General features: G+C 33.8%; 1 pseudogene; it reads right to left on the bottom strand.

Annotated features, from left to right (window-relative positions):
* Positions 1-3,675: 3,675 nt before the first annotated feature.
* Positions 3,676-4,974, bottom strand: LOC100609664 (phosphoserine aminotransferase-like; annotated as a pseudogene).
* Positions 4,975-8,380: the final 3,406 nt, after the last annotated feature.

The raw sequence follows: 8,380 nt of genomic DNA, 5'->3' as shown, positions 1-8,380 counted from the left end.
AAATGTTTTTAATGTGCAAAAGTATACAGGTACCAATTCATTATTACTTCATCTTAGATTACTTTACTAGATTTCAAATACACTCTATTTTACGTAGTGTTGATATTTTTTCAAACAATATCCATCTACTATTGCAAAATGGTGATCAATCAACAAAGTACCTCAATGTTAGTCTATTTTATATTACCATATCTTCTGCTGTATGAGCTTCTATTTTAGGTGGCTGATCCAAATTAATATGGTTCCTCTACCCAATGGCATTTATTTTGGTTATAAGATTAGAAATGTAAATTTGCAATAAAAGAAGAAAATAGAAAGCTGGTTTTAATGAATATTTTACACAAGACTAATTAACAGAATCCCCTGCAGGAATTTGGAAGTAATAAGAAATTGACTGAAGATAAATTAAAAATTAATAAAGGAGTCTCCAAACAACTTTGTTTATGAACATTTAACGGTTGCTTTCTTAGTTATAAATATTTCAAGCTGTTTTGTTATTCAGAATGTATTATTCTTGTAGTGTTCATAATTTTAGAGGTGATTAGACAAAAAGAGAGTAACACACAAAACAAAATGTCTTTAAAATGTTAAAAACCCACCTTGGGAAAACTTGCTAATGTAAAAATAATGGCTTAATATTCATGTTTTTTGTCTACCAGTATACGCAAAACAGGTTCTTATATCCATATAAGGATCAAAAGCCCTTAAAAGGAGCGAAAGGAAACTCAGCAGTTTGATTTCTGTGAACAACGTGAATACTTTTAAAGGAGGCTTCTGAGCAGAAGATAATGCTGGTCTTTGTCAAACATTTTGAAAATTGGTTTAAATGATACAAATTCACTCTTGCATGTAAATTGGTGAGAACATCACCCCAAAAGGATACTCTCAAAACATCTTTCTTCAAGCACATTAGGTCTTAATTTATTCAGGTACCTGAATATTTATGGGCAATTTCCCTCAATGTTTGCAAACAAAAGGCATAAGTTGAAGAACTTTAGCTGCAATTTGTCAAGAAAAAAAATTTAACTTCAATTTCTTCTCAAAGTTAAAATGGAAGAATCAAACAGTTTGAATGGCATTTATTCTCTGTACTTATCATGTCTGAATAAAAACAACACCAAACGACTTTCAATTATACTCTGCACATAGTAAGTGAAATGCATTTGGCAAATGTGCTACATAAAAATAATTTAAAATGTAATTTTCAAATACATAGAAAGTATTAATTTTATTCATGGGGACATATATTTTGTATATTTGAACTAATATTTACAAATAATAACAGTTACAAATATTTAGTAATAAGAAGCAGCTCTTAAAGTTACAAGAGTATACCATACATTTCTTGTAATATTAAAATCTCTTAATATTTAAAACTCAGCAGATGTTTCAGAAATGTTTCATAGGGAAATAATAAACATAAGAGTGCTGTAATACTGAAAGAATTTCAAAAGAAAATGAAAGTTAGATTCTCAAAGTTAGATATATCAATATTCTTTAATCTTCTCCCAAATCTGAAATGCTGTAATAAGAAACTTTTAATGTTCTTAACATACTATATACCTTTTAACAAGAAAGAAATATTTCCCATGTAACCTACAAATTTTATAACCAAATTTAATTGTACATGTTCTGATATAAACTGTCCTCATTACTATTTCAGTTCTACTATCAATCTGTCTGCAAGATAAATATTCCACTGTCCTTCAAAAGATCCTCCATAGCTTAAAAAGAGCCCACTATATATTGGTGATAAGAATCAGAATCACTAATGCCTCATGAATTTCTTACTTTAATTTGGATTTTCTATAATACAGTGAATTTTTTTCTGAAAAATAAAGAAGCAAAAAGACTTAAGTCAGCGTGACATTGTAATTCAGGTGAATAGACTGCATTCTATTAGAAAAAAGGGAATGGAAATATTCAAAGAACAGAAAGAGAAACCAAGAGAAAGAGAAAGTGATATGAGAGAGGGAGGGGAAGAGGAAGGAATACGAGCCTTCAACTAACAGTAGTTAGATGTTATGTGTTACATGCAAAGTACATTGGAAATAATTCTTTAAGACTACATAATAATTCTTTGCTTAGTCTTTCTTATCTTTTAGCCACAGCAGAATGTAGCATTAGGAGACATTGTGCTTTCCCTGGTTACCATCTCCTCTACCTCCACCCTGCTCGTCCTCCTCCCCTTCCTCCCCACTCTCTCTTTCTTTTTCTCTCACTCTCTCTCCCTCCCTCTTTTTTCTCTCCCTCATTCTTCTTTTCTATTCTCTTGCATATTTCTTGAATCCAGAGAAATATAATTTGCAAATAAAACTCTAGAAAAATTTGTATTTTGGAACTAGCAAGTGATAATTATAGACTCTGTATTCTTAGTAATATTGCCATTCTAAATTCTTCTCAGCCTTTTAACAAATGCAAAGACATTTTATTGTATTTTTTGCTTTTGTCATATGCAAGAAAAAAACCAGCTTTTTTTAAACTATCAGCAAATCATGCATACAATTTCTGTCAGCACAGAGTAAAATTTACCTTCAAGAATCTAAATGGCTGCAATGAGCCATTTGATATCAAAACTGAGTTAAGATATTCATTTTGATTTTTAAAAGTAAACATATAAAAATATCCTTACCTGCTAACTATTAGCTATACTATCAGGCGTTCCTATTTCATTATTTATGGAGACGTTTTTAATATTGAAATAAACTTCTTAGTCTTCATTAGTAGGTACATAATGTAATCTAAAGTAGAAAAACTCAAAACTCTGTAACTGCAACTTTATTTTTCATTGCTATCATTTCCATCTTATTCCATCCTAGGTGATTCTTTTTTTTTTTTTTTGGATGTTTTAGGACTTTAATGTTCTTCACATATTCAACATAAAATACTGACAATAGATAAACAATAGGGGAAAGACTTTTCAGCAAAGTATCACTCTCATCGTCAAACATTACAAAGAAAACAGTCAAGAGAACAAAGGATAAGGTAATTTAACAGAAATGTTTAGTTTAATGGCATAATTGAAAAACAACCAACCAATCAACTTTCTCTTCTACCTATGGAAAGAACGGTAAAAATGAATCAAGAACTTCGAGATGTTTTTCATAAAACAGCTTAAAAAGAGGAAGAGGAAGTCTGGGGAGGGGGTGCAACTGTTGCTAATGGAATGCTATAATGCACAAGGTCAAGGATTTAATAAATTCTAAAAGTGTCTACATGTATCAATGATAACCGTATTATTAGAAATATAAAAGTATAGAAATATAAAGTATATGGTATTAAAAACAGACCTTGCTAATATAAACATATAGAAAGTATGACACTTCTCTTGTAATAACAGTATAATGATCAATCTTCAGTTTGCCCTTTGCCTGGTACTCTTAAGCCACTCCTCCAGTGGTCAATGTTGACCTTGAATCAACAGCCTCTGAACACAGGAGACCCCACAGATGTTTAGATTCAGCACCTAGAGGGCCCCACCTACCCTCTATGCTGTGTGTTCCCATGACTCTAGAAATAATTAATTGCAACTTGCAGTATGAAGTCCACAGGCAAGTTGGAAATCTAACTAGAAAAAGTAGCAGCAAAGGCAAAACAAGCGGGAATTTGTTAGAAAATCAACGAGAAGATTTCTTAAAATGCTTCCAGTTCAAGTCAGAATTAAGGTGAACATTAGGTCCCACCAGCTTTACAGAGCTGTAGATGTTTTGCTGTTGTTCTTTCAAAAAAGAAGAATCTACAATAAACATGTTCATTTGAGGAAAATACTGTGTTTGTTAACTTTTTGTAGCCATACCCAAGTTACTTTAAACTTTGTATGTTGTTCAAGAACAGAGTATATCCTGGTTAGGATGTGTTCATAGCTGATGCATCTCCAAAAAATTTTTCATGAAGGCGGCCAGCTTCTGAACATCTTCAATAGTGACAGCATTATACAGAGAGGCCCGGATGCCTCCCACAGACCTATACCCTTTCAAGGGCAACATATTAAGTTCAAGAGCTTTATCAAAAAGTCTTTTTTCTAAAGCATCATCTCCTTTGGCATTGCAAATGCAGAATGGAATATTCATCTTGCTTCTGTTTTGGGGCTCCACTGGACATACGTAGAATCCTTGAGAATTATCAATAATCTCATAAATCATTTGAGATTTGATGGAGCTAAGCTTCTCTATGGCCACGGCACCTCCATTGTTTTTAATCCACTCCAGGACCAAGCCCATGACGTAGATGCTGAAACATGGAGGCGTGTTGTACAAGGAGCTGTTTCCAGCCTGTACCTCGTATTCTAGGACCAAGGGGCACTCTCAGAGGGCAAACCCCAGCAGGTCATCACAGACAATCACCACGGTGACCCCAGCAAAGCCAACATTCTTCTGGGCACCAGCAAAAATCACACCAAACTTGGACATCCACTGGCTTGGACAGGAAGTTTGAGGACATGTCACAAACCAGTACTGCTCCCTTGACATCGGGTATAAAGTCAAACTCCACACCATGCACCATCTCATTTGCGCAATAATACACATAGGCGGCATCCGGGTTGAGGTTCCAGGTGCTTGGATCTGGAATTTTTGTATAACTCCCAAGTTTAGGGTGAATGATATTTATAGTCCCAAACTTCTTGGCTTCTTCTGCGGCCTTAGCTGACCAAGCTCCTGTCACCACATAGTCCGCACATCTTCCTGCTTTCAAGCCAATCAGGTTTAAGGGGACAGCACCGAACTGGCCGGACCCACTTCCTTGCACAAAAATCACCTTATAGCTGTCTGGAATGGCTAGCAATTCCCGCACAAGATTCTCTGTATTGTTAATAATCTTGGCAAAATCTGATGGCCTGTGACTCATTTCAAGAACACTAATGCCAACTCCTTTGTAGTCTAATAATTCCTTTTTTTATCTCTAACAACACTGAGTGAGGCAGCTTGGCGGGACCAGGCCCGAAGTTGACCACGTGCCTCGGGGCGTCCATGGTGCGGCAGCGAGGGCAGCGAGTCAGCTAAGGAGGACCGAACACGTGAACGGCTAGTGTTCCTGGCTAGGTAATTCTTACAGATAAGTGGGTAAGTGAGTGGAGGACACAAACTTACAATGATTTGCCTGGTCTTCTAAGCAGACAACAAAAAAACAAATACATAAATTTAATTAAAATCAAATTTATTTTAAAACATAAAGGTAACTCTGATTCTACACTGACCCAAGGTCTATTGAATACTCTGTAGCTGTAAACTCTTCATCCTTTGAAGTTTTTCAGGCAATCAGTATAACAGTGGGCAAGTTGTTTCTTTCTGGGTATTTAAGTGACATCCCATTGTCCTGAAAAAAAGTAATGATCCTTTTCAGTTGCCCATCTATTAGGCACCCTAGTAAAAAAAATGGTCTAAACACAAGCTTTGGGGTCAGGCAACTTGGAGTGTAGTTTTAACACCATTTTAAAGCCAATTTTGTGATTCTGAGTAATGTGGCAAAGTGATAGTTTTCAGTTCCTCAATTCTTTCACTGGGAAAGAAATTGCTGGATAATTTAAAATAATACGTGTCAAAAATTATTACTTCATAATGGGAATATAATAATAATTACATCTATTTTCTATGTTTTTTCTGTATAGAAATTACCAGAGAATTCATAGTGAACCAATGGAAATTACTCTGTCTTTATTCTGTGGAAATTTTCTTTCCAAGTTCTTTCCAAGTGAGAATCCAAGTAATTTCCAAGTAAATAGCATTGGGTGCTCAATTTAAGTCTCGAGCAAACTGAAAAACAGTCAAACAGCTAACAGATTCCCTTTGCATTCAAAAATATAAAAGGCCAGAGAATTCAAAAGTAACTGTTTCCTAGACGGCCTACTTTCAGAAAGCATGAAATTTAATGTTAGGTGTTAGAAATCCAGAAACTTTCTCATTCTACCTATAGGTGATTATATTATAAAAGTGCTACTAACATCCGCAGTTACACTTGTTTAACATAGCATCTTTCTAAAAGTACTTGAACAATAAGCAACATTTGAGAAAGCCACCACACAAATTCTATCCACAATGAAGGAACTCATACAGAGACTTGGCCCTCTGAAAGCAACCAGAAATAAAGCCAAAAGATCATATGCAACATACACCACAGTCATACCCTCAAGGAAAAAAAGAATGAAGCATTTAAAAGTCTCATACAAATGAAAGCAAATTCAAAAATAGGAAGCAACAGCTCTTTCACATGAGAAGGAATCAGTGCAAGATCTCCTGCAGTACAAAAAGAGTGTTTTGTTACCTTCAAAGGATCACAGTAGCTCTCTAGCCATAGATCCTAACAGGAATGAAAATTCTGAAATAACAAAGAATTCAAAATATGGGTTCCAAGGAAACTCAATGAGATACAAGAGAAAGTTGTACCAATACAACGAAACCAGAAAAATTATTCAAGATATGAGAGATGAGATGGCTATATATTATTGTAGCAATTTTTTATATATGTATAGATATATACATATATATCTCCATATATATCAAATGGCTATAAATATGTATGGATATGTATGTATATATAATAGAACTGTGGAGTTTAAAAATTCACTAAAAGAATTGCAAAACACAATAGAAAGTTTTAAAAATAGACCAGAACAATCAGAAGAAAAAAATTCAGAACTTGGAAACTGGTCTTTCAAATTAACACAGTCAGACAAAAAAAAAAAAAAAAGTTGTTTGAAAGAACAAAGCCTTTGAGAAATATGGGATTATGTAAAGCAACCAAATATATGACTTATAGGCATTCCTGGGAGAGAAGCAAAAAAAAAAAACTTGGAAAACATATTTGAGAGAATAATTTTGTATTTTTTTAAATGTATACAAAGGTAAAAATCTGGATACAGGAAATTTAGAGAACACCTGCTAGATACTACACAAGATGAACATCACCAAAGCATATTCATAGTCATCAAGCTATCCAAGGTCAATGCTAAAGAAAAGATCTTAAAGACAACTATGGAAGGGCAAATCACCTATAAAGGAAATTCTATCAGACTAACAGCAGACTTCTCAGGAGAAACCTTACAAACCAGTTTATATGCTGCTAAACTGAGCTTTGTAAATGAAAGAGAAACAGCCTTTCCCAGACAAGGTAGAGGACAGATGCTAGAAAAGTTTGTCACTACTAGACTGAATCTGCAAGAAATGTTCAAAGGAGTTCTAAACATGAAAACAAAGGAATAATATCTGCTGCCATAAAAGAACATGTAAGTACAAATTTACCAATCCTACAAAGCAATTAAATAAGTTACACTACAAAGTAACTAGCTAAAAACATGATGACACAAACAAAGCCTTACATATCACATATAAATATTAATTTTGAGCATAACTGACCTAAATTCTCCACTTATATAGATTGGCAAATTAAATTTAAAAAATGAGACTGAACCATCTGCTGCCTTCAGGAGATGTACCTAACATGTACTGAGACCCAGAGGTTCAAAGTAAAGGGGTGGAGAAAGACAGATCACATAAATGAAAAACAAAAAAGAGCAGAAGTTGCCATTCTTGTAATAGATAAAACAGATTTTAAACCCACAACAATAAACAGAACAACACATACACATACACACACACACACACACACACACACACACACACACACACACACACACAGAAGGGTGTTATGTAATGACATAGGGTTCACTTCAACAGGAAGATTAAATCAAAATCACACAAGTACATGGAAACTAAACAACTTGCTCCTGAATGACTTTGAGGGAATCAAAGAAATTAAGGTAGAAATCAAAAAATTATTTCAAATGAACATAGAGACACAACCTATAAAATCCTCTGGCATACAGCAAAAGCAGTGTTAAGAGGATAGCTCATAGTGCCAAATGCCTGAACAAAAAGATAGAAATATCTTAAATTAATAAACTAATGCCTCACCTCAAGGAACTAGAAAAAGAAGAGCAAACAAAATACTAAGCTAGCAGAAGAAAAGAAATAAAAAAGATCAGAGTGGAACTAAATTAAATTGATTTTTAAAATTATAAAACTATCAATGAAGTCTCAATGAAACAAAAAAGTTGGTTCTTTGAAAGGTTAAACAAAGTAAATAGAATGCTAGTTAGATAAACCAAGAAAAAAAGAGAAAGAATCAAATAAGTAAAACAGAAATGACAAATGTGTCATGACAATTGATATTGCAAAAATATAAAAGATTCTCAGAGACTGCTATGAACACCTCTATGTATACAAACTAGAAAACCTAGAGGAAATTGATAAATAACCAAAACGTAACTCCCAAGATTGAATCAGGAAGAAATTGAAATCTTGTGCAACCAATAATGATTTATAAAATCAAATCAATAATGAAAAATTTACCAACCAAAAAAAGTTGAGGATCAGATGGATTCTCA

This window comes from Pan troglodytes, chromosome 1 (genome assembly GCF_028858775.2).
Source record: "Pan troglodytes isolate AG18354 chromosome 1, NHGRI_mPanTro3-v2.0_pri, whole genome shotgun sequence".
Taxonomy (NCBI): Eukaryota; Metazoa; Chordata; class Mammalia; order Primates; family Hominidae; genus Pan; species Pan troglodytes.
This window is presented reverse-complemented; position numbering and strand designations above follow the sequence as displayed.